Source organism: Varroa jacobsoni, unplaced genomic scaffold (genome assembly GCF_002532875.2).
Source record: "Varroa jacobsoni isolate VJ856 unplaced genomic scaffold, vjacob_1.0 scaffold_1445, whole genome shotgun sequence".
In the NCBI taxonomy this organism is placed as follows: Eukaryota; Metazoa; Arthropoda; class Arachnida; order Mesostigmata; family Varroidae; genus Varroa; species Varroa jacobsoni.
In genome coordinates this window covers 364,064-391,490 of record NW_019214347.1, presented here as the reverse complement: position 1 = coordinate 391,490, position 27,427 = coordinate 364,064, and the positions used below count along the sequence as shown (strand labels likewise).

At 40.0% G+C, this 27,427-nt stretch overlaps 1 long non-coding RNA gene across 1 annotated transcript in view; it reads left to right on the top strand.

Annotated features, from left to right (window-relative positions):
• Positions 1-21,822: 21,822 nt before the first annotated feature.
• Positions 21,823-27,427, top strand: part of LOC111270112 (uncharacterized) — a 39,738-nt gene continuing 34,133 nt past the window's right edge. The window contains exons 1-2 of the long non-coding RNA XR_002686139.2: positions 21,823-21,980; positions 25,187-25,357. This is a non-coding gene — a long non-coding RNA (uncharacterized LOC111270112). The remainder of the gene's footprint in view (positions 21,981-25,186; positions 25,358-27,427) is intronic.

Sequence of the window (27,427 nt, the reverse complement as noted above, 5' to 3'; positions counted from 1 at the left end):
TCACAACTGTATGATTTATTTAGTTTAATTGTTAGTAGTAACAGACATAATTTTTACCGGAATTCCACACAGGCTCTAAAAAAATAGAAACGCACGGACCAAGCAGATAAAAAAAAAACCTATGATCTCAAAAAAAACAAAATGGTAAAAAAAGATCGAAAGACGCTAAAGGTTTGAGCGTGTCTACGTAGATATTTATGCACAGAGATTTTAAAATCCCATAACTTCTTGTGCAGCTTCTTATTTAATACAGCTTCAGTTTTCTAAAATTTTTTCCTCATTTTAGATTTCTACCGTTGACGTATGCGTGTCTTGATTGGGTTTTTTGGAAAGTTTTAATGGCTCCCAGCTGCAGAAACCATCATCAGATATTAACTTGCAACCAAATTGCGATGCGTCCGACGCGGGCACACTTTCGATTAAAATAATCACTGGTCTAATGATAAAGGAACGCTAAACTTACACACGCTGAAGTATGCAGACAAACAATTATATAAAAATAGAGCAATTTGTCATAAAGCCGTTTGGTATACGATGCGTGATCATCTACACAATAAAATCCACTGCTTACATAATTTCTAAAAATGGATTTGAAATTTGACTTGTTTTGTCGATCCATACTCATACCCAACGTTGCTTGGCTGTACGACTTTACGTAAAAATAGGTATATAGATACAAAAAATCATAAACTTCAGAGGAAAACAATGGTAGACCTTTTTAGCATTCACCTAACTGAATTTCATTTGGGTTCTCTATTTATGCGGACTTATTGGATTTGTATCGACACACATATGAAAGAACCGCTGTAAAATAGAAACGAAATCATATTTACTAATGACAAAATGTATCTCTTGAAGCAAATCCATAAGAGAAGCGTAAGATCCAAATATCATAAAGAGTGTAATATGTTTACTTACCATAGACATACAGAGTACTAAAACGGGAGGCCACTCGTTTTCGTTCATCATATAATAGGCCTTTTCCGTTATGCCCAAACAACAACGTTGAGGCGATGAGTAACACGTTTGGGTGCTGCCAAGTGTAGCTATATTTGAAATTGCTAATATCTTTTAGACGTTTCTACGACCTATTGCCTTTGTCGTATTACCCGTATTACGTCAAAGGCGAGGAGCGCCTGGAACACAAATACTAACATTGGGAAGGCAGTAGAAAAACCCCACGAAATGGCAATTTCCGCCCGATCCACTTCTAGCACTACGAGCTCTTCGTAGCGTTCCTATTTTTCTTGTACGGACGTTACCCCTAAAACTAAGCGTACCAGTGGGTTTTAAGGTTCTGTAGGTTGAAATGGTTGTTTTCGGCCCCAAATCAGCTAACAAAATCGCGTAAAGTTAGTGCGGTCTGCCTGCGCCCATAGACGGAGCGCTCGATTTCAAATGACGATGTACATCTTTGAGGGTGGTCGAGCGTAACGGCAAGTATAGAACCATTTCTAAAATTAACGCATCTCTCCAATGCATTCTGCAGCTCAATCAAGATTATAATTCCAGATCGAGTCCGAACATTTGTTCAGATACATTCTATACATTGATGTATTTTATGATCTGTTGTAAGAACATAAAAAAACATTAAGTATAACACGACTACTTTGCTTATAGCAGACAGGCATGTTGAAAAAGCTCATCGAACATCTAGGAAATAAATTATTTCTATTACTTTTACTGAAATGTCGATTGCCAATACATATTTAACTTATGTCATTTGTCCATATAACCGAAGCATATACACAGGAAGGACACACCATCACCATTATACATCACGCTCTTCGAAAAGTCATCTTTGAATTTTCTGGCCAATTACTGCTTGGACAAATGATCGAAATGCCTGAATGCTTATTTTGGCGCCTATATTCCTACATAACTCACAGAAAGTCTGACTAAGAGGCGCCATATAGCTAAAAGGTAGCAGGACGAATTCAGATATCAAAAGCGGATACGAACTTAGTGTTCAGTACTAAATTGTAAATGTACAGCTATCTTTTATTTACACCATATGCCCTGCGTACACATTCTTTTCTATCGACTATTAAACGACCAATTCTATTGGAATTATAATAGTTTCTGCGGTACCCGATCATCAAGCAGAAAATGTTCTTCATTCAAATGTCTGCTGCATTCAGGGCCTCTGGAGAGCAAAATGTCAGACGTCCGAACTCCAATTCTTTGCCACTTTATAAATAAAAAGCTATGTCCAAATGAAATGTTCTCTCAGCAGATATTCAGCGAGTTTAATTCCGTTTCTAATTCTGTTTGCATTAGTTAATCACCTAATGGCAAGACGATATCTCTCACTGCACCATGCTCCTGACCTTTTGTCATTCGCGGGCCAATATTATGTCTCAGTCGTGTCATCCGGCAGAAGTCCTGCGTAAAAATCAAACATCAATATTTACGTGTGTAGCAGACGATTGTCCGTCTTTGAGTCCGGCCTGTTTACCACCGCTGCACTCTGTGCATGAACTTTTGTGAGACGAAGTTGGAGGGCACGGGAAACCGAACAGGAGGAAAAAAACATCTGATGTTCACCTGTCTTCGTCCATGTACCCGCTCTGTCCACTGTGTGCATGCTGTGACATCATGGTATGAGGAGCGGCAGCTGCAAAAAGGTTTCAACCGGGGGCGGGTTTCGAGGCAAAACTGGCACAAGATGGAAACGTGCGCGTGGACAAACAGCCACGTCTGCGACTGACGTGGCCACCTGCGATCATCGATCAAAAAGATTTAGAAGGAATTCATCACATGCACCTTCTTCTGCCACCGACCGGTCCATTTTTAATGGAGCTGCACGATTGCGTCGTCCTCTATATCTCCGGAGACTCTTTTTCTTTCTCGTGCTGTTGCTTGGGGAAGCCATTGTGAGTTCAGTGTTTTCGTGTTGGATGAACGTTGCACCTACTGTATCATCTCAAACCCCTTCTCCACTACGTGAAAAGCCTCTGCTGCACTGTGTCTATGCCGGCGTATCATGGTGTAGTAGCGTAGCGTTGTTAAATCTTTTTCATCAGCGCTGCCCTCTGCTGTCTAATCGGCTGACCGTCTGAAATAAACATTTCTTTTTTTTTAAAGAGGAAAAAAATAAACGGAAAGCTGAAACAAGAAGCTCGTAAGAAAAGACGAGGACAGGGTGAGTGAAAATCCATTACTTTTAGAGGACCAGCTGTGGGTACGGCGAGGGACAGTCAGAATCAGGATTTCACTGCTACTAGAAAAGAAAAAATTGACGACAAAACTGGGTCCTACTGGTCTGATGTAGATGCTGCAGCTGTCGGTGCGACTTGCGCCGATGGTGAGATAAGAACGGCCTGCCGTAGGCAAACTGGGCTGGACCACCAAACTGGACGGCTCAACACGACAGGACGTTTTGCCTACCTCTAGCTGTAGTAACAGCATCTGCCCGATTGTTTTTTTATTTTCCTCTTTAACGCTCGATATACGTTCAGGCATACCATGGACGTAGGTTGACAATAGGACGTCACACCTAGAAGTAATACTCAGATGAGCTTGCGTCGAGGGGGAACGCAATTTACAGGTATCGCGCCCGGGACGCCGGGCGGAGGCTCTCGTTACTTGCTGGATAATTTTCATGAACGTACGACTCCTGACGGCCTGACTAGATTACGTAATGAACTGGGCAGTATAAAGTGTGTTTTCTTCCTGTTATCTATAGCTAATTTGAAATGCTCAGCCAATGAAGGCGGGAAACAGTCTGCTAAAATATCGCGTAGATTTAAACCCAAAAATATTCATTGCTGACGCAGTAAGAATTTTTTTTAAATTTTACGGGATTTCACTTAGAATTTACATTTACAGGGTTTTGTATGATTGTAGGGAAACAGATACGTCTATTTGTATTGAATCTATGTACTTTACTGTTGTATTACGGGCATGCTCATTTTTCCACGTAATACATAGAGGCCTAATTTCTATCATTAGTTAATCAGCTTGGCGCACCTCGCTGCCGTTAAAACCAGGTTAGTAAATAAGTCTATATAATGTTATTTTTTTTTAATAGATAGCAGAGTTCCGAAGTCGTTCGTATTGTCTCCCAAACTCGTGTCACAAATTATGATATACAAAAAATATCGACCTTTTCTTATGACCGCTGCAATAGTGTCTGCTTGATAAACACAAAAAGCTAAAGATCTTGCTAGGTGTGCTCTCATAGCAAGCGCCTTCAGGAACTATCTAGCCATTTTAAGATGAACACATTAATCCTTGTAAGTAGTGTTTTAAAGTTTGGAATCACTAGCAGCGATTCTAAGAACTAAGTATACAGAAGGGAATACTTGAAACAAAAAAGCTATTTTTTCCCATGTGATATCGCGCCTCTCGATAATATCAGCTCTATGGTTGAATACAAATGCGTTCTAATCTATGGTTCATAGAAACATACATAAGTCATACGATCCATATACGGCTGTCATTTAATTTTCCAGTGTTCCACTCTTGAACAGAACGTCCAGAAAAAAACATCCCAAGTACACTGATCTTTATATGACCTTCCTTTTCAGATGACTAAAGACCGGCTAACAAGAATATGGAAACGTGTTATTATGAAAAACTTGAATCCATATTCCTTATGTGAGCTTACTTTCTCTAGCTTGCGGGTTTCACTGCAGTTCTAGGCTAATTTGTCGTAACGAGAAGTGAGTGGCACAATGATCGTCCTCCCTTGCCACAATGAAGCGGATGGTCGACAAACTGTTTATTTCTGCCGTTCGTGGTTGTTGAAGCAACTAGTCAAATGGAAGACTTTAATTCAGCTGGCGGCCACATGCCAAGAACCTTTAAAACCATCTGCTGTACGATTAAGTTAAAGGCCTTCCCTTTTAACAAAAAATGAAAAACAACTAAAGAACAGCTTACATTTTCGTTATGTGACGTACGCAAGCGACCTGAGAAAGCTCAAAACTTACCTATTAAAGGCAACGACCATCTACCTTTGCACATATCGCCCATTAAGCTTGTAAGAGAAAATAAAATTTTTGATCGTTAATTTCTGTTTTTCAACATAAGCAGTTGCATAACATACGTAAGAGAGACAAAGATGATTCATTTTTCTTATTTGTATTCCACAGTAATGTGAAAACTGTGTAAAGTCATGAAAAAAGTAGCTAAAGTTTGAATATTTTCATTAGAAAGATCGTGATCATTGAACGTCCATATTTTAGCATTTAATTTATGATTTCATTCAACCCCTTGTGGCCCGAAGGCGTCTTCACAGCCAACGAAGCTGAAGAGGCATTAAGGGGAAGACGTATCTCGCGCGCGTTTAGACATTAAAAAATACAGTGACACGCAGCGAGCATTTTTCATTTATCACAGATTGTGATCGATATTTTAGGTGCTAAGAACGTGGCGAAACAATGTCTCCGTCCATTATCCTACTACAGAGATACAAAACAGTAACATTTTATATTGCATTTAGCTGCAAGTGATATCTGTGCGTAACATAAAGGCCTCTACAGTTGGCTGTATTAAATGACAATTCATGAGTGCATACACTAAACTCAACTGACATGAAATTTGTGCAGGTGATTTTCTTAAGGACCAGAGAAGGTCGTCAAGGCCGATGGGAAGATATTAGTGAAGGATAAATTATATATGTACCTAGAAAGGACGCTACGCTAAAGCCATAGCTACCGATAGAAACAGGAGGTCGGCTGAAACATTTAGGTAATTGGGTACGCGTGTCTAGCACGTTTAAATTTAGATGTTTCGAGTTCTACGTCCGTGACTTAAGTGTTTAAGCGATGGTTCAGATGGCGAGCTCCTAGCATAAAACGAAACGTGTTTATTCCAGGATTCGAACCAAATTCATCACGAATCTATAAGTCTTCGATGCAAACTCGCAGCCACTGCACTATCGGACTCGCCGATCTAGTGTATCTGAAAATCGTATCAGTATTATGTTATACATGCGGAAAACAATAACCAAAGGGGTGTCGAAAAAAAAAAAAAGTACTTCCGCAACACCGAAGATGGAATATAGAGCTGCATTTATTGACAGACGAGTTGCACCAATTATGATTCAAGGGGCATATTGTCAATAATCGAAAACCTTGCTGGTAAATCGTTGCATCACAAGAGAACTACGAAACTGAACAAACGAACGAATATGGGTTCTGTTATAGAAGAGCCACACCTACATGAATAGAACAGAGTAGTACAGAACAATAAGCATCGGAGCTGCCTAGAGCTACAAAGTAACAGAAAAGCCTTGCGGTTACCTTGCAAACAGCAGTAATGTGGACCATACGATTCTGACCAGAATGGCGCACGTTTATAGGAGTGACAGGAGAAGTGCCTCTCTGGTGACTCTAGTGGGTTCAGAAGTCCTCCGCGCCCGCTAGTCCCATTGACGCCTTGAACATATCATGTGAGTAGGTTGTATAGGATGCAAGACGGATTCAGAGACATTCATGAAAATACAGAGAGAAGGCATTGTGATCTATATAAGTGAACGTAAAGTAATGCTAGTGGCCAATTACCGTTACACTAAAAACAGCAAACCATAAAAAATCTCGTGGATTTTAAACGGACTGGATAAACGAAGCCATATTATGCTATTGGTATTTTTTTTGCTTTTCGATTGAAAGTATTTGTGTTGACTGTTCTTTTAAATTCACGACACTCGGTAAAAACTATGCAAAATAATGGGTTTCCCATGTACCCGTTGCTTGAATGTATTTATCTCTTTAAAATATTTACGGCTTCGTAAAGCATTTCGAGCTCAGAGTCAGAGACGTTAAAATGATTGAAAAATATCTAGGAGTGGCCCATGTCAGCCAGTGTTCATAGAGTCCTTATACATAGGTTACACACAGCAGGAACAAACCACATTTAGACGCCAGATCCCGTAGCACATAAGTCAGTATCTACAGCCATAGACAAACAAAACCCACTAATCTTAGCACCTAATGCTACACGAACCGAGAAAACGCTCTAAACGCTCTCATGAATTGCGAAATTGAAACTCTCTAAAACCAGTCTCTCTCTTAGGGAACAGCATTTCAACTCGACAGAAACTCCCAGAAAAGAAAACCTTTGTGGAAGAATTGTCCTCATACGACCCTTTCGTTTAAGGGACCTGCCGTGTGGTAGGCCTTGCAGCAGCCATTGGAACTTGCCCGATGAATCAGAACGTGTGCTCACGGCTATCGTAAGTAATGGTGTTTTTTTTTGAGTAAATCCCTTTAGCGAACGACCGATGATTTTCTGCTTCAACTACGAAAGTGTAGTAGATTTCGAACACATACGTAACGGTTCTGGCACGGTATACGTTCGTCTGGCGTCTTGCTTTTTACTCCGCGGTTGCAATATAGAAAAAGAAATCTAACTTGGGACTGGCGCGATTGTCCGATCTTCCAAAAAGTGACAAACACCTCTTTTTTTCTATTGGTAAAATCTACATAAAGGCGTTATCACACCGTAGGGCTAAACACCTATGCTCAGACTTGGATAACGCTAGTTTCTGGTTTATGTTGTCTATTTTAAGTTTCCATCACCACATTTAGATCTGAAAAAAAAACAAAGAACAGGTAGACAAAAACCGTAGTGGTAGGAGCTGGACATAATTGGGATAATGAAGATTTCGGTCCTTCTGGTCAAATCAGTAAGCAGAAAGTTGATTCAAATTGGTCATTTGAATTGATTAGAGCACTACACAAATACCATTAGCGAGTGAATGTTAAGAGTTGCCTGAGAGTCCATCTCCTATCCCAAAAAAAGCTTGCAATCTGACTACGCTCGTTGCTGTTGGCAGCCATAGTACCTCGTAACCTGTTGCGGGAGAGAGGGGTGGGTTGAAGACGATGTTTTCAAAAGCCTTATTGTTTGTTCTTGTCCATAAGCTGGCACGCTGAAATCTTCATATTATCCCGTATGTAAACTGTGTCAGCGCACGAGCCTATTAATAAGACCGTACGAACCGTCAACCTAGTAACGAGTAAAGAATAGGTATGCAAATAGATGTGTTACTTGAAAACCAGTCGACATGACCTACTATCAAAATGTACCTACTTCACAAGTCAATAGGAATTTCGCTTGTTTTGACTAGCGTTGATGGTCAGGTGCCTCACGAGCACATGTACACCTGTACGACGTATCATATCGCGTCTACACCTGGAAAGGCAATCTGATACAAATGGCAGTTAAGGAGAGCAGTAAGTTGAATATGTCCAGGTTTCTAAAAAAGGAAATAATTTACATAGTTTCAAATGGCATCTAAATCTTACTTTTTCGAGGCAACGCGGTTTGTACATATGTATATGTGTGTGTTCCCGCACCAGTGTTGTTTAAAGCGACGTAAAATACAACTGAGTTTTAAGGCAGTGCGGCCGAGAACAAAACAAACGACGTTTGTTTTGTGTACATAGGGACATATTTGTTTAGCAGTTACCGTGTAACTATACTCGAAAATTATGGTAAGTGTAGCACGACTAACTTTCTAATACTAGAATTAGTAGCTGTAGCAAATTGATTCCGGTTCAACATTGGAGCAAATTATGCGCAGTAAATACACGTCGCTTATAACAGGAAGCAAAAAAAGCGATCTCTTCATATGTTTGGAGCGGGTTTAAGTAGTATTTTTACGTATTAAGTGGGTACCATGAGGTTTTGGGTCGAGTGAAGGTCAGTCCCGGGAAGTTGGACTTCCCTCTGCCAATACCACTAACCTTAGAGACACTCTCGCCATTACCAATTCAAGTGTTCATTCAACACCACTACGACCTTATAAAAGGTAGCAATCTGTACCACCGGATCCGTCGGTGATTAGCTCATTTTGAATGGACTGCTTGAATTCTCAAACACATTCCTTGTTGCAGCTGAGCCCTTGACCACGCTGGATTTGAAACATTAAGCCGTATTTTCAAAAAGTGGTTTCGGCGTCCGCTGCGCTGGGGGTCGGTTCGTTGGCCCTGTATTCTCCACTGAGTCCACGCCGTCTATTCTCTCTCCTTTCCTCTTCTTGTCCGATATATATATTTATGGGCGTCCTTTCGAGGGCTTTACAACTACGAGGAGTTAAGAAAGGAAACTACATTGAGACTCTGGCGGACCCTAGCGGACCTGCCGTCTGAGGGATTACATCAAAGGATTACCACCATTAAAGAGGCTGGTTAGAGCGAGTGGTACCAGAGCGAGCATGTATAACGATCTATAGGACAGACACTTGCCATTTGTTTCCATCTATCACTTTGCCAACTGATTTAGTCGCTCGAATAGGCAAGAGGTGCACTCTATTCTCCTTACCTAATAGGGATCTTTGTCTGGAAAGCCCCAGGGGCAGATTAAACAATTCACAGTACTTGTCAAGGAAGAGGTGTAAGCAGCACCCGACACTGATCAACACAACAAACGAGAGAGGAAATTAACACTAAACAGATAATGAAAACAGGGATCAGAGAATGACACCTAATAAACTTTGAAATGATTCGGATTCACAGCGCTGGTTGGTAGAGGGGATGGCAGCCACTGATAAGTGGCGCTGTTGATATCTATATACGTAACGGTTAAAAGTTTGTGTTGTAGAAGAAACAAAATGTTTTAGCTCATGACGAGAAAATGTGGGCTATTTTATGGCTGAAGGAAACAGAGTATAGCAGTTTCTATGAGTTAATTGCTATATATGTCTTCTATATGTTGGTGGAATCGTTAACAATAAGTATCATCGTATCAAACAGTATTTCAGTGTGTCGAAAGTTGAACTTTAAGTCCTGTGAACACGGTGACACGGCATGTTCCAAAACCAAAAAGAAGGGTGTATCTGACACAAGCCAAACTCAAATAAAGTGTAGAAAAGTCTCATTTTTGCTCTTGTTTATGAATCAGCTTCCGACGAATGCAAATGAGTCAACCTTCTCGACATCTACAAAACGTGGACGAACAGATGAACACCGCTAGTTGCAACACATACATACATACATATACGTATAGAAAGACAATATATTCACAAGTGGAAATTTGCTAAGCGGCTAAAGAACAAAACCTATGTTAAGAGTTCTACGAAGAGTAAATCTCCCTAGGTTTTCAACAAGAGTATTTGAATTAGCTTAAGCTTTCAGAGACTTGAGATTCGTAATCGTGTAACAGACATATGCATGGCACGATCAGTCAGCTGTACGTCGATCCCATAATTAACAGTAACCTCTTATTGCCATATGAGTACGAAAACGAGGCAACGGGCTGCTGAGAGAAATCATGAAGGAAAAGAACAGATTTTTACGCGACTGGATGGCTAGATTCTCGAAAATAGAAAATAAAAGCCCGTCTAAAATTTCTAGTACCCATTAGTAAAGAGGGAAGCTAGTAGAAATCTGAAAAATTCCAAAAGATCTTTATATGGACATGCCTATGTATGTGTCCATGCAGCTGGCATCGACATGGTGAAACACTAACGATACACAAAAGAACATGACCCAGAAATTATAGGTACTGGCATAAAAAGGCGCAGACCTATAAGCTCATCGATGGATTAATTGGATATAATTAGATAGCAAATGAAACAATCTAATAATTTGAGGAAAAGTTATTTCATTTATTATGACAAGGTCGCTAAATTAGCGTAATATCGACGGCGTGAATAACGTACAGTTCCTTCTGCTCTAGCCCGCAAAGATTCCTACGGATGCGTTAAAGACATTCAAAAGACAATGCGACAACAGTTCAATTTTAACTAGTATTCGTGTACAACCCTAGATTGCTCCCTAGCATAAGTTGTAACTTGTCCATGGGACGACATAACAATAATGTGATAGCTCCGGGGAAAACGACCTGTTAAATTTTTCTAACAAGCTCTAAAACATATATGCGATGGTCGTCAACAAACTTCCAAAGCGGTGAAAGGCTCAAATTATTCGTCCAGGGATATCACTGTCTACGATGGTCTCACCACCATATCGTAGCAGATCTACATAAAAGAGTTCACTTTGAACACAGGGATTATCGGTATACTGATGCTACACGCTTGTAGGGGCATAACGAATTTCTGGGCTATGGGAAGGTCAGATGCCTCATCGGATCATCGAGCCTTCAAGTAGTTACTAGGTGTGTTGTGTTAATGTTCATTATCGATTGATTACGTCTGAAAAGATCAACATAAGTTCAAGCTTGCTGAAATGGGCAGTATGCCAATAATAATAGGCCAAGTTTGCCATTAAGGTTGTCATTGAATCAAGAAGGCGTCATTCTCACCGATAATGCTCAAAATCGTATTAAGTTTACCATCCTAAGCGAAGAATAACATTCAGTGACTATTTCTCATAGAATGAAACCGGACAAATGCCAGTAGGGTTGAAATTTAACGGTCCCATTGCAAATGACGTAATAATAAATCGCCAAAAACCAATTACAGGTAGTCATAAAATGAATAGTGAACGATCTTCCTATCTTGTCTTCTGAGAGAAAGAAATCGAGAAATGGTTTTGAGCTTACGACATTTTTGCTTGACGAACGACACCCAAAAGAAGGTCCCTGACAATCGTTAGACAGCACCGTCTGTCTCTTCCGGTTCCTTTTTGCTCCATTCGTGTCCACAATGTTCGTTGTGGACACGAATGGAGCAAAAAGACTTGGACTTTGAAACAACCATCGCCCAAAATCAGTTATCATTGATGACAATGAAAAAGTTTCGGTCGGTGGCCACACTCACAAACGAATTTCATTGCTATGAAGGCCCAACTCGGCTTTGCTCATCCACAGCAAGGTCCTATATCATCTATCTGTAAGGACTAGCAGGACCTGTATCATCAATCAGATTGACCCTCTAGCTCCATCAAGTCTGTCTGTTGTACTATTTCTTGTTACACTTTCGCTTTGTCTGATATATTTGTGATCGTGTTTCCCGCTTCATTTTTGTGTACGCAAAATTACGTTTTGTTTAAGTCCGTCCAACTGCGAATTCAGCGTTCGTCGAAACGTGACGATTTGAGAAACAGAACTGAATGTGGCACTTGGCCGAACTTTGTGGGCTATCTGTGTCAGCGGCCAGTTCCTAACTCCGTTGATAGAACTATAGTATTTGCGAGTTACCGTTTCTCTACGATACTGTATTGAGATTATAAAGTGTTCTTTGATCACTGTTAACGATGAACGATTGACAGTGTCAACAGATATTTCTTAGAACGTTATGATACTCAGATTCGAGATTACGCCAAATATATTCGAGTAGGCCTCTTTTTAGCAGATAAATGTCTATTCTTAGAAACATAATTTTGCCGCTTTGAGTTATCCTACTAACAGTATCATATGACGTCAACTAAAGCCACAGCTTAGAGTTCTTTAAATTAAAACATGGGTTACGTGCACTGGTTGTTCAGTGAGCTGGTACCTTGTTATTGCACAATCTGAAATACCTATACTTCTAAAGCATTCAGCTCAAAAACCCATGGCTACATTATTCAACGCACGATTCCTATCCTAGATTACTCTCATCGTTTCGACTAGAATGAACGATGGTAGACGTGGCAAAGGAGTGGCGGACAAACACCTTGAGCTCTTACAAATCAAGAGGGCACCTTGAAGTAAAGAAGCCTTCGTCTTCATTATTTATATCGACCTTCACCGTTTTTTGCAACCTTTCGCAACTTACTCCGCAGGCTAAAGTGCTGCGTCATGAAGCTGTATGTCGACGCTCTGGTTGGGCGATTTCTTGGCTCGCGTGGTTTCTGCGTGGCCTGCCGATCAGGGCATGAAATTGCTAATGATGGTCTAATAGCGGACACCCAGTGACGTTCGGTAGGATGGCGCTATGGCCTTTTCGACGTGAAGTCTTGTCTTCAGCGGGAGCCGAGACATGCTTTCGTGGCTTACTGAGTGAGCTCATGTTTTTGCTACAGCATATATTCACCTCCTCTAGCCGCATCTCCTGCTAAAGAAGCAGGACTCGAGTGGCCGAGACCCTCTCTGCTAAAGCTTACTACTCAACCTTGCGGCTGAACCGTCATCAGCCGACGAGGAGGTTTCAACGAAGCTTTATTTCCTCCTAACTAGGCACTGTTTACTAAAATGAGGGAATATAACGCATGTTACCCTGGTACGCCTTTCAATAATGTCGCACTTTTTTCGTTTAGTGGTCTTCTGGAATTATCTACTACATAATGAACGGACGCCAGTACGGATTGGGGGAAAAATTGCCCATCATAAGATGTAATCTCACTACTATTTTAAGGCGTGCCCTAGTACGAGTTTCCCGAGAATTGTGCACTTTACCACTCCAGTTAAGCTCATCTGTGTTTTTTTCATACGCTTTGAAAGTTGTGCGCTTTTGGGACTTGAGCATTAAGTCCACATAAATCGATATGTCATTGACCTGAATCTGTGTAGGAATTTACTCGTCTTTTAGTAAATTTAAAAGTGCCAAAGCTGAAACCTAGAAGGCGGCCAAATCATGTTACGTTTTCAATTTAGGTATTGTGCCTAAAACTGCAGGTCGATTGCATCAATAGACAAATACAACTATAAGGAAATTTAACCGAATTAATTAACTGAGCAAACTATCCCCGACTTTTTTTTTTAATAATATTCGTACAGATAATGCTATTTGAATACATGTAAATAGGTTTCATAATGAATAATTTGTTTCGAGCTATTTATACTGTTTGACATTTGTTTAGAGAGTTCGATGCCGAGGACGAATACAACCAGACAAGAAAACGGCACAAAAATTGGGTAAGTAAATACTAGCGTACTGTTCCAGCTGGGCATGCTATAGAAGGAAAATGACAATATAAACATTTTATGAAGATAGCTATAACAAGAAAGTTCTGGGAATTTTCATTTCTGTTAAACCACACATCGAGACCCATGGATGGAGATCGAATCAAACTTCTTCTTTGATTTTTGAAGTAAAAAATATCTTTAGATTTCTTATATGTAGAGCGTTTTTCAGCAGGTTAACCCGTTCTAGCCCTGCTTCAGCGCGCATTATATTAGCTTGCCGTGTGTACCATTGCCTTATTAGGCTATGGTCGTCGTTGCTTCTATACGAGCAGCGTTTCTTCGTTCGGAGAGGTGTCCCATACTCTATATATAGCACTGAATGCCAACTACACTACGCCAAGCAAGGCTAACTGCTATGTCGTATTAGCGGGCTCCTCGTATGGAATTTTCGCACATGTCGGTAGCTCTACGCCGAACAGAAAGTATCTTAGGTTTTGCCTATTCAACAGTACCCTTGTGGGTACGTCTTCTGATGAGAATTGTTGAAAAACAGAACGAAAAAGCCGTACTAGGAGATTATACCAGCAATGGCTAGAAATATGTGTCAAAGGTTTATACATGTATCAGTCCGTTGCTGTAAAATCATAGTAGTGTCTAATCAGTGTACATCTTATCTTTACATTTGTGTATTCATTGTTACGACAAGCGTTCTCGACGCATATTTTAGCCATCTCTTTGTTGCGTTCTTATGTTATTAAGGGATTCGGTCAAGTGTGGGGTAACTGAGATCTATTATGAACGATTCTAATTAAGTCATGGAATATTTATCTATTTATCACTCTTTCGGCTATCCGGTCTGTCCACTGTGTCGCGTATGTACATACAATAGTAAAAAGCTAATTGCGGAAGGAGTTTTAATGAAAATAGCTTTGTTTCGATCTTCATTTCTTTTTGGTTTAGACTGACTTCGGAGCTGAAAAAGGGATGGGAAGAGGTTCGCATCGCCGTCGACGACTGCTGAGTGCCCACTAACTCCTAATAGCTGACTAGCTAGTAAGACGTGTAGCGTAGAAGATAAATTGAAGACAAACACAGCTTCAAACGAAACAAAAAATGACCGGAACGTAATTGGGACAGAGCTGGACAGCTTTTGCAAAAAAAAGGAGAAAACGAATAGAACAAAGGAAAAAAAATATATATATATATATATATAGATATATATATATATATATAGAGAGAGAGAGAGAAAGAGAGAGATGTGGCCTAACGCGACATAAGCTGGAAGATTTAAGGGTTAAAAAGTTGGGGGTTAGACATATGTTAAGTTGCTGCCGTTGCAGTGTTTACTAGCGTTATTGCTGGGAAAACTGTGCCGGTCCTCGCAAAAGATTAAAGTGGGCAGATGGCACTGATTTCGCTCGGCGCAGGAAAGCTACCTCATTATCGCAATTGAACGAAAATGTTTAAGGGGACGGCAGAAGAATACTGAAATCGAAAACTGTTCTATTTCTGTGGGACTTGGGACAGCGAAAATGTCAAACAAAAAGCCCCAATATTGCAGAGGTGGCTGAAAATTTGTTGAATAACTGTGTGTGTACCGAAAAAGCTTAATGTGTGAATAGCAGTAATTGGATAATTAAATACTAATAAATAGTAATTAGATACTAACACATAATTAAAAATATTTATATATTGCGTGACCTAAAAGATAATATAAACCACATAATAAATTGTTTAATAGCACAAGATTTAATTGGGTGACACATGCACAGGGGCTGCACCTGGCTATAGGTGTACAAATTTTAGTTATAAATGATACAGGCGGTAAACACCGCCAGTCAAAACATAGCTGCATTTTGAGCAATCGTCTAGCTTAGGGCCTAACATGTTGAAACGTAGGGGAAAACCATCTTCGGCTTAAAGTAGTACAGATATAACTATAACAAAGGTTCTATTAGTGCACATATAGCTTGTGAATCTTTCTATTGGATTTCTCCTTTCTCTGATTTTAATTAGATTCTTATTTTAAACAGTGCTTACGTAAGGACTTTCCTTGAGCGGCTGTTGAACTATGAGCGTTTTACATAATTTGTGCTGGTACTGTTTCCCGAATAAATAAAACCCATTGCCTACAAATATCGATTGCACATTGCAGGAGCTGGAATACTGTTTATTGCTTCTTCGTCCTGGGGTTAGATTGTTTCAGGTGTTGTAGTTGCTCGGAATTGTCGGCATATGTTAGTATCAAAGCTGGACGGACAAATCGGGCCTACCAATTTGTATCGTCTATTTTTTTCAATCAATCAGCCGGACATCACTAGGAAATCTATTTGATGCAAGCCGAATGTGGGGCTTAGCCCTATGGTTGGAGTTTCCTCCCCCGAGACTACTACTTATGAATACTCAGTCTCTCTAATCTGCTTGCTTCAAATCGATCTTCGTTGCACTTCGTGGGTATGCACCACAGCAAAGTATCAAAAGCTTGCGAAACGACCTATACAACGTCGTTACAGGTTTTCGTGCCTTGAGCTTGTATCCCAGTGTAACTCTTAGGTAACGCAAGACCCAATGCGGACGTTTTATTATGCAACTAAGCCTAGCTAACAGCTGCTCGCGTCAATTGTAAGGGAGACGTGTAGTATTGACTTTTAGAATATTTGACTGTTCACAAATCAGTCATTTGCACCTATTATTACGGTTAGTGTTACTATATTATCATTACTATTGCATAAAATCAAAAGATTCTTATTAATATGACACGACAGCTGCGAGGACTGAAAGCTGTCCGATTGGTTTCGAATGAAAGTGCTATCCGGTCGATGCTTACTAAACAATGATAGAACACGGGCGTCTTAACGTTAAAAAAATTTCTAACGAAACCTGCACTGTCATTTTGCAATAGCTTTAGAGAAATGTTGACGTCGCTTCTATGCCCTCTGACTTTTACGCTTCCTGACCTGCGCTTCAAAAGCGTCATCAGGCGTGGCTTTATTAAACATAGCCACTATAAATGTATCATAGATTTTTTCTTTTTTAATATAACATATTAGGGTAGTAAAACAGAGCGCTCCTGCTGCTCCTAAACATATTATATAATGCAAAGTGTTTTTGCCATGAAAACAGCTAGATTTGCTTCCTGTAAACTGTAGTTGGATCAGTCGATAGATCTGGATACCATGCGGGACGCTCGTTGACGTAGGCAAGAATCTACATTGCTACACGTTTCCGTAAATATCAGAAATAGGAAGCTCTAATGATTTTTATGGTTTTTTTTTGCGCAAGCTTAACTTAATGAGTAAACATCGTAGTAATGAAATCGTCATAAATAAATATATAAAAAACGCTTTAGTTTGTGCAAAAAACTGATAAAAATGCTTGTAACCTGCAATGTAAATAGGGGTGCTTCGTTAGTCTGTGAGTGTAGCGGTAACAGCCCCTTTACTTCGGATAATTCCTTCCAGCTATAAGTACGATGATAAGTGTTTTACGCGGTAAGACATTTGACGACAAAGATTAACAATTCGACTCGCCTAGGATGTAGTCAGTTAGAGAAAAAAAAAGTTTATTTAAACCAAATTGTATTTTGCTTTTTACTATCTATCCTACATATGATAAGGCTTTCAACGGTGTAAGATCTATTCAAAAAACAGGTATATTCAGCTAGAAAAAGACATTTCTAAGAGAACTCTACACTTTTCTAGTACAACTTCCCTTCAGATTCACACGTCTCTGAAATTGTGCATAGCTACAACAGGCGTCCGAGTAAAACGTGAAGAAACGTTTTAAGTGAGGTCTTCGTACGACGTATTTGCAGTTTCGGCAGTACAAATTCCCATTGGCCATCTGTCAGGCCTAAAGCTAAAGTTAAGCTTTTCACTATGGCGTAAAAGGAAAAGAAGTTTGCTTGAACGTTTTTAGCTTGAAAGTTTGTTTGTTGCTTGGTACGCAGCCTAGTCAAAATAATTTTCTAATTTATGAAATGATTAATTAAAATTACTTCCTGTGTATTGTTTGGGACAACTTGTCATGTATAGCTAAACGTTTGAACTTCTCCTAATATTCCAATTAATCAATAATCGATTTTGTGGTAACGTATTGAAATTTAGTTGTTGATACAATGAGCTATTGCGTGCATGTATGTATGTATGTATGTATTATGTTATCTATTCAGAATACGACACTGATCTGTAGGAACCATCTTCCTACATTTAGGCTAAAGCTTACCATAATAAGCTATAAGTTACCAGAAATTTACAATGAACAAAAAATAATTTCTAAAAGTATCGATACAACACAGTTGGTACTATTGCCTTGACTAACTTAATATGCATTCCCTATCCACGCACTGGATCAATACTAACACTTCATTTCAATAGGTTTTCGCAGTTTAATATAAACTGCGTATACAACTGACGAATTCAGCTATACTTTCCTTTCACCTTGAGCACCTCGCCCAAAAGCTTCATTTTTCAATTTGAACAAATTCACATAGTTGTTTTCATTTGTTTTCAATGGTACCTAGTAGTTTGCCTATTCCGCGATTACCGGCCTGATGATGATAGGCACAGAAAACTTACAGCTGGGATAATGAGGTTTATGCAGCCCTGTTCACTTACGACCCCAACAAATGGAGGTGATCTGAATGACTGCTACTCCTTCAATGTCCCCTTTTAGGTCTACTTGAAGATGGTTGCCTGTTTGTTTCGATCTTAATCGACAAAGGCCGTATGTTGATGAGTCCATATAAAACGTATTTTTATTTCATGCTCGTGTTACCTAAGGAATGATTAATGAAGCAATGATTAAGGCCTGAATAGGTCGCGCTGTTCGTTTACACCGTTTTTTGCTTAGGGATGGTTGTAAGGTGTCCCACAAGAATTACTTGTGTTAGCAGATTAATCCTCGAAAATAGCTCTAACCGCTGCTCTAATGGAATGCACGAGTGGCAAATTGATAAGCTGGTCAGCGGATAGAAGGAGACCTAACCTGAGGCACAAGTTAACTAATGCAATACCCATTAGACTGATTCGGCTATTGTTGTTGCCCTCGACGATGTTCAGGAGATCATACCTGAGGATGTTTGATGGCAGCGATAACAACAACGATACAAACAAAATCTAAGTTTTGTGTGGGCATCTTATTGCATTATTTATTGGATAAACGTCAGAAATGGGAGTAACAGCTTTTCTAAAACAGTGTATGAGGCTTAGGCATTGTTTGAAAAAAAAATCAAGCCTCGCACAGTGGCCTTAGCTATACAGATGTTTGAATGACTAAATGGTTTCGTTTATCGTAACTGGAGGTGATTTTTCGTAGGTGAGGCTTAATATGTCCGTCGATGGGTCAAGTTTGCGAATATAAGGTAAGTGGCAGAATATGTTGCAGTCAATGTATCGCACTAGATACATCAGCATTTAAGTTTTGTTGATATGCATTCATCAATCCGATATTAACAACACTTTTTTCAATAACTGTTTTGTTTTTGTTCAATAACTGACGATTATGGTTAATCTTTAGAATGTAGTATTAAAATGCGTAGCTTATCAACCCCGAAGAATACAAAAAGTCTTTTATATGTATATATATATATTTTTTTTTTGTACACTATATAGTCTCGTTTTTTCGTGCAACGGTTTTCTACTAGTTATTAAGTTTTTCGCAAATTCGCCCTTATGGTCACATGCACTATTAACGCTTACAGGTATAAAGGCCCAAATCCTTCTGTTGCAAGCGTACTGTTTGTTGTTGAATGCATGTTGTCGCTTTGTCCTTTGTCGGTTACAATTTCCCTGCCATGCACGACAACGAATGATAATGAACGTCATCGCTCAGTGCACGTACAGGACGATGTATGAACACTCAGTTGCTCAGAGAAAGTTGAAACCTGGAAGGGGCGGGATATTTTTTCTCTTCTGGAGGTAAGTGACAAGCGTACCTAGCTGCGCAGAACTCAGTACCTTAAGTAACTTATCCTCGTCTGACAGCGACGCTGGCATAAGCGGTCGACATCTATGACCCAGTTCCCCAACTTGCTTTTTCATCGCCCGTCCACAACACAATACAGGACCGCTGTGCCCCTTCGGCCTCTGCCCCTTGTGGCATTCTTCTGTTAGGCATCGTGCTCAGCTTACCGACGGCCTTCGCTAGTTAGGTGGCTTTTTGGTACTTTATCCCACTATTCTGCTACCCGCGCGGTCCGAAGGCATCATCAGACCTGTGCTTATAAAAGGGTTTCCACTCGTGCTTTGCTGGTTGGCTGTCTCTTTCACCTAAAGGTTTGCCCCTTTCGCCCTTGTTTGGGATCTGCACTATAGTGTCTCTTTAGCTAGGTAACTGCTTATCCAAGCTAGCTGCCGACGTTTGTTAGTGCACCTCCAAGCTTCCGCTTTTGCCCGCTCTTGGTTCTGATGGCAGAAGCCACGGCTTCAGATACGTAGCAGCAGGCCCTTGGCAGACCTGATTCTCTTTACAGACTATTCACTGACACCATTGGTTTCTGTGCATGACAGCGACTAGTGAGCACAACAAGGGAAAACAGAATGCCAAGGTAGCGGGTATCATCGGTTTTAGCTAAAGGGTTTCGAGGCCGCAGTTCCGTAGTGGACTTGAACGCGCCATGGGACAGTAGTTGCTTGGCCTTTTTGGTTGAAGAGCGCTAAACTGCTATACATAAAGGGATATAGAGAGAGAAAATGTTTGTATGTGAACTTTTCTGTATGCTCCAGCTGTATGGAAGGCATTGATATTCGTGTTGTGAGAAAGAAGGGAAAAGCGGATGCCATTCTAGACTCATAGCATTGTGAAGTGGGCGGGAAATAGACGGCAAGGCTCGTACAGGCTGGAAAATTGTTATGAAATGTTATTGATCAATTTCGAAGAGATAAAACTGCGATAAGTTCAGAATATTGAGTGTAACAAATTGTACATCCCTGGGGTCTATCTTCCCCTAATAATTTTCTTATAATATATTACGTTCGCGATAGTGGATCAACAATTTCCGAGCAGAAAAGAATTGTTATGAAAATAATAGTGTTATTATTACCGCCCTAAGCATTTCTCAGCCCAGCTACTATTAAAATTGACGACTACTTATCTTTTGCGTAACGGCCTTTCTGTATATTGTGAATATACAGTTAAAAACAGAGCTATAACCTTTTACTATCTTATATTGGTAACATAGAGAGCCTTCTACTAGTATAGTTCTTTGGATAACCGCAGTTCTAGAAAGCTGTTGTAATCTGAATTGGCTTAACGGTGTCTCAAAATGGATCCGATTATATTCTGACGATGCTCGAAACGTGTGTCAGATCATTGCATGACGATCATCTCAAACGAACGATTAATTATCAACCTAATAAACATTACCAAATTTAATCGAACATCATATTATTCCTCTTATATAAGTTATACGTAAACAGCGTAACTTAATTTATAAAGGAATCATCATTGAGTATGCAGTCAATATGCACCTGTTATATCCATTGGTTGGTCCATCTATTTCAATGCTATCAAAGAAAGGCTCGGTAACTAAGGTCATCCCCCACATCGCAGTTCAATGTAGACCCCCGGATTCGCAGGTCTGGTTGTTCCAAGGTCCTTACATAATATTGGCAGGCTGTCAATACGAGCGAAGTGACCAGCACTTCTACACTAAGCTGGTGATTTGTGCTACGCATGCATATGGAGACGAGCTTGAGATTAACTAAATAAAGCTATATTTTCGACTATTAAAAATATGATCCTAAATATCAGAAACAACCAGTGCTCTGTTCTGATTTTATATTATGTTCAGAATTGATGCGATGCGATTCTTTCCGCACTCGAATCCCTACCAGCCTCTTCGCAGTTACGGTACTTCGAATACTCCTCCAAACACGACCAAGTCAACGACCTAGCTAAACTTTATGAGTTTTACGTCCGTTAAGCATCGCATCAAACGACCGACTCCGACTATCTCAGTAACCTGCTGGTTAGCTATTGTTCTACCCTATCTATCTTAGTAGGTCGGATGAGCTTTGTTCATAGTTCTATCTGTTCAGGGTCCTTCTCTTTGCTACCCTGCTGTGGCCTCGACCCAGAAACGAAATCCTAAACCTATGGAGAAAAAGCTGTTCCTGTTTGTCCTGTTTTAGCGGACGTCTTTCCTATCGCGTAGCACTCGCTGAGCCGGTAAAGTGAAGACCATATCAATTTATTCGGAGCCATGGTCAAAGTGGCTTTTTGGAGCACCGGTAGTGAAAGAGAGGAGAAGTCAGAAACAACAGCTCATCGTTTTCCCTGCTCGACGCCGGCTGCTGGTGAGTGGTATTAACTTCCTCGAACTTTCTTTTTCTTTTCGATAGGCCTTCCCCTTACGCTTACCAAATCTTATTTTGTTGCTGATCGTGTTTCAAGCCAATATAAAGTTTTGGCGCAGCCATATTGGGAATTCATATGTATTTGTGTATTGCCCAGCGGGGTAACCTGTATGATATATTAAAGTATACAATGAACGTCACGCCTAAAAAAGACGCTTTTCACCTTTTCGTTTTATATCCAAATTATACAGTTGCGTTTTTCCCTTATTTTGGTAACACGTAACAAAAGCTTCGTTTTTTTTTTTTTTTTTGGTTTTGGCATTTTTGGGTCTGCGCTTGGGCACCGCGGTACATCATGAATACGTTTGGTACATATATTAGTATGTACACAGTATGTATGGCATGTTGGTATGTTTATATACGTATATCTGAGCAAGATTTGGTTATTGCACCGGAACTCAATAGGCACTCCAAACAAGGTGAAGTTCTATCTAATTTTTTAGAGTATATTGTGAAGAACGAGGCCGTTGATCGGAGACTGACAACATATTCGCTAGCGGCTAGGGCTCTCATTCCTTCACCGCGTCCGAACCAGCAACTGTTTAGCGTTTCGACTGGTAATCGTAACAATATATGTGAATTAAGTTAAAGTGTAAATAATAGCTAACTCGCATAGCTTTGTTGTTGAAAGTTATTCACAGTTTACATTTTATTAGTTTCTGGTAAGTTTCCATGAACGATATCGCTTACTGTTAAGTGGCATGTGATCCGCACTACTAAATAGGCGCTTTTCTTTTAGTAGTTTAATTGTTCCATAAATCTGTGCTTGCATTCAGATATCTAATCTGTCTTAGTATAATACTTCTCAACTAGAACAATCTATGCCTAGCTTGTTTTATAATACATGATTATAGTTTTCTTCAATTAAATTCTTCGTGCGGGACCACTGACCATTACCGGATGCCATGACATTCGTCTACACGCTGTTACACGTTATTGTTACTATGAGTTTACATGGCAACTTCAAAAATCGCGCCGAGCTCATACGCCAGGGTCTCATAAGTTCAAAACTAAAAATACTGCCTGCAGTGTGCTGGCGTATGACGCAGTCGTAGTTGCACCAGGACACCGCTTCAATAAAAAGCATTTAATACCGTTATTTCACAGCATATGGGTTTTCAATGTGGCGTCTTTTAACTATACATGTGCGGGCCTAACAGCCACGCTTGTACCGCGCGGAACGTACGGGATACGAACATCTTCCGCGGACATGTCGCCCGTATAAAGATTTGTGTTAAAGTAGATACAACTTTGTTCGTCAGCTTTGGCTTCTTGCCTATTAATATTTCCTTTCAGTCTGTTCCTTTGAGCCCGCTTATTCCCTAATAGCAAATAATTGTAAACCTGGCAGCAAGTCTTACTGCACCTCGTATCTTGAAACTTGCCACGGCTGCTAAAACTTCTGCCGCCGCCATTGCTGCTGTGGTCATGAACAAATGTGTGAATGTTTGAATGAGTAGCACCCCGCCTACCTATTCACATACTACGAAACTCGGAAATCGAAAAAGAGTCCGGGGTTTTCCTCTGGACAAAGGGCTGGCTTGCGCGACCGTTTACACTGAGGGCATTCTCTACTCACTCTTATCTGTCGGAAGCAAAGCACGGAAAACTGTACTTGTGAATAAAGCCACCGCCTCCAAATTTATAAAGTATTTTAGTAGCGCCCTAAAATCTTCAGGAAAAGTTCAGTCCCATCAAGAGAGTGGCATACTACAGGCTATTGGTATAAAGTACATGTTTATTTGGCAGGTTCTTTCTCTTACCTTCAGCACGTCGAAAGGGGCTTTTTTTCGTTCGCTAACCTGCTTCTAACTTTTTTTTTATAGATTGAAATAAAGAACTACGCTTGCATTCATTCACACGTGGCCACTTTTGTATGCCTATGTTGAATCGACATGTGTATTTAACTCTAATTACGTAGAGCTAGCAAGCTAGGCGAAGGGTTCCTTATAGAGGGCCCTTGGGAAAAGTTACTATAGTTTGCTCAGTGTAAAAAAAACTCATTCGTTGTCTGGGTAACATATACGTCGAGGGACTTTTTAGCATAGAGTTTTATTCATTTGTTTTGCTTCCTAGCTACTTGGTGCAAATACAGCGAAATCTGTGAGATAAATGTCGAATCGAGGATTCGATGACGGGTAGACGGTTTGCCCGTAAATACGCTAAGTGTTCCGCCTTAATATGTGAGTGGCAACGAATAGAAAGAAAGTTAGAAATACTTGAAAGGCTTCTCCCAAAAAGAACAACGAAGTTGGTTAAGAAACAAGAAAGAGATCCATAATAGCAATAAACGGAACACGAAAAACCGAGCCACGAAGCGTAATCTGTGATGGCTGCTTTAAATTTGGCCGACACACGCTACATGAATTATTATACGAGCCATATTATCAAGGTACTTTTTTAGAACTTGTTGATTTTTCAAAATGTGTTACGCTTTTATAAGAACTAGTGGTGGAAGAAGGGGCTCGACTTCATCTTGCCAGATGTCGAAACTTCATTGTCTTTAAGGATTTGTGATAACGCGTGAATGCATTATATATGATTGCGGAACTATTGCACAAATAAACACAATCGAGGTAAGCTTTATTGAAGCACTTCTCTCAATTTAAGTTCATTCTGTTGCTGGCAGCTTATCGTACGTTGGATTAGTCGTCTGAAGATAAGTTTGATTCGTGCCTAAAATAGTGCCAATGTTGTTCAGTGAAACCAACCTTAGGTTTACATGTGTTTTGCTGATACCATTAATCGGAATTGGCTGTTTGCGTTTCACTCGAAATGGGAGTTCCTTTATTTTAACAAGAAAAGAAAATCAACTACAGCGCAATATTTATATGAAAACCTGTTGAACTGTTTTGGACAAGAACCTGGTCCTCTGAGTAACCAGTTTACATAAAAGTGAATCTAAAACACATTAGTTGGGTTACAGCGTTTTCTCCGCACCATTGAGAAACCGGCCACATGTCAGACAACCACTTGTTTCGATCCACATTTGTTAGCACGTTGTCAGTTGTAATGCCCAACAGCTTCGGTTCAGCTTTGCCCCTTCGCAACTGGAGTAACTTATCCATCAAATATTATTCGAGTATTGTTACGTTCTTCAGAAAAAATAATGTTTTTTCTTTTTTTCTCATTTTTTCACCGCTCAGGTCACTGTGCGAGCCAACGAAACCAGCTCCCAAAACACTCCCTCGTATAAGCTATTGTCGAGACAAATCTGTCTGGTGCACTTCGACTACGAATGCTATGGTCTGATAGCATCAAGCCAGATAGGCATTGGCGGGATCTTGATACAGTGTGACAACTGCAAATGCTAAAATGTAAGAACGCTAAACTATTATATTCTGTTTTGTTGAAACACGAAAGAGTACGTTAAGGTTGAAGAAATTATGTCTAGTTTTACTGAGACTTTTGATCAGACTAACTGTAATTCACACAAATAGTCACTGACGTAACGACGGCAAAGTGATAACATACGTAACATACGTATTAAAGATGTAACAGTGGGCAAAAGTAAATTACAATTGGGAACAACATGAATCTAAAACTGAAAGTGAAATAGGTTTTTGTTGGAAAAGTTGAAACAAGACGTGGTTGAGTTGGGAAGTAACGGAAGCTTTGTCCTCATTGCTCGCTTATTTTTTCTATGAACTTATTCTTTAGTTTCGATCGAACCCTGCCTAAACATAGAAATAAATTTATTTTTTGTGCTTGATTCAATTCTGTATCAATTGCATTCGTTCTTCCGTGCAACTGACAACCTGTTTTGTTATTAACCTTATACTTACGCCATTCTTAGCTGTAAGCCCATTTTTGGCCCGCTCTGTATATACAATAGTAGTCAAAGCAATTTTTAGACAGTAAAGCCCATGTACGCTATACAGCCATTTGGAAAATTCAATACGATCATAGATTGTTGCTTTGGTGGCCAGTTTTGTGGCCGGGTGTAATGGATCTAAGTATCTAATTAGCGGGGGCTGTTAATAGAGACAAATCTTTTGTATACTTAATCGTACACATTTTTCAGGACAAATTTTCTATTGCACAAGCTTTGCAAATATCCACTGCTTGACAAAGAACGTGGCTACCACGCTTCGGTGGTAGTGCTGATTTTTCAGGATTTATCTGAAGGAGGGCAGTCAAGACAAAATTCTATTTCGATGTTGTTTGCTTGCATTCGTCACTTTAATCTTATTTTGCATTGTGTTTTACCTCTTTTATTTGCTGTTCTAGACTAGTATAAGACTTCTAAAACAGCGCTATAGAAAATGGAACCCTACAATAATAGATGGCCTGTACCTTTTCTCCATGGATAACAGCCCTATCGAAACTGTCAGCATTGTCTTCGCACCGTTCGAAAAGCTGAACTTTATATGCCTTCGAGCTGCTCAGGACCCTCTAGGGTCCTAAATAGGCGGGAGCATAGAGTTCGCATCAGAAACGTGAGCAAAGAGGAAGACGCCAGTAACCATGTGGGTGGACATTTCAGCTTTAGCTGGCTGAGAAGTCAACCGAGAGCACTGTAAAAGAACAACCTCAGGGGTTCAGAGCGTTACGTGAAGGGACAAAAAGCTTCGCCAGTTCTTTCGAGATGTACCCGGTAAGGGACGCAGAGCATCCTTAGGACGAGTCCGTTTACCAGGTGAGGGCACCTAAAAAGAAACGTATCGTCGACATCCTTACATTTTAAGGTGGAAGCGAAACGCGGCGAAACTGTACAAATTTGTTAGACCTGCGCATTATCAGAAATCGTAACTCGGCTGTTCCATCAAAATTTCATGGCGAGTCAACCTACGCCTTAGCACACCTGTAGAGCCGACACGAAATGACAACCTATGGGTTGGATATCCTCAAATTTTAAATAACTATAGATACTATTATAGTGATCTGTGCGTTATAACGCGTTTATAATTACGTTCCTTATCTAGTGCACCTCGGAGTCGGAAATTCAGCTTTTGTTGCGGTCCAGCCTGGCAACAACACGGCAGAACAGGGCACCTTCCCATATTCTATAAACTTATTCTTCATTTAGAGCAGGACACTCAAGTACGAGCTCAGCAACATTTGTATTTGGTTCCAGTCATAAAAATGTCTTCGATCGAAGTTATATTTGCTAATTCATATGTGATATGTAAACAACAATTAAGTTTGAAATAATGAAGGCATAAAGCATTTTATGGGCTTTACGTGGAGAAGCGCGTTAATCTGAAACCAAATAGAAAAGATATTGAGCTATTAATACACCTTGTTTGTTCGATACCTCATGCTACTTCCGTGAACTCATGAGTTTATCCAGCATAAAGTTATGAACAATATAATAAATCCACGCTAGCAATTCACGATCATAATCCCATACTTATTTGTCCTACTACAGAAAGAGCTCAACAGTA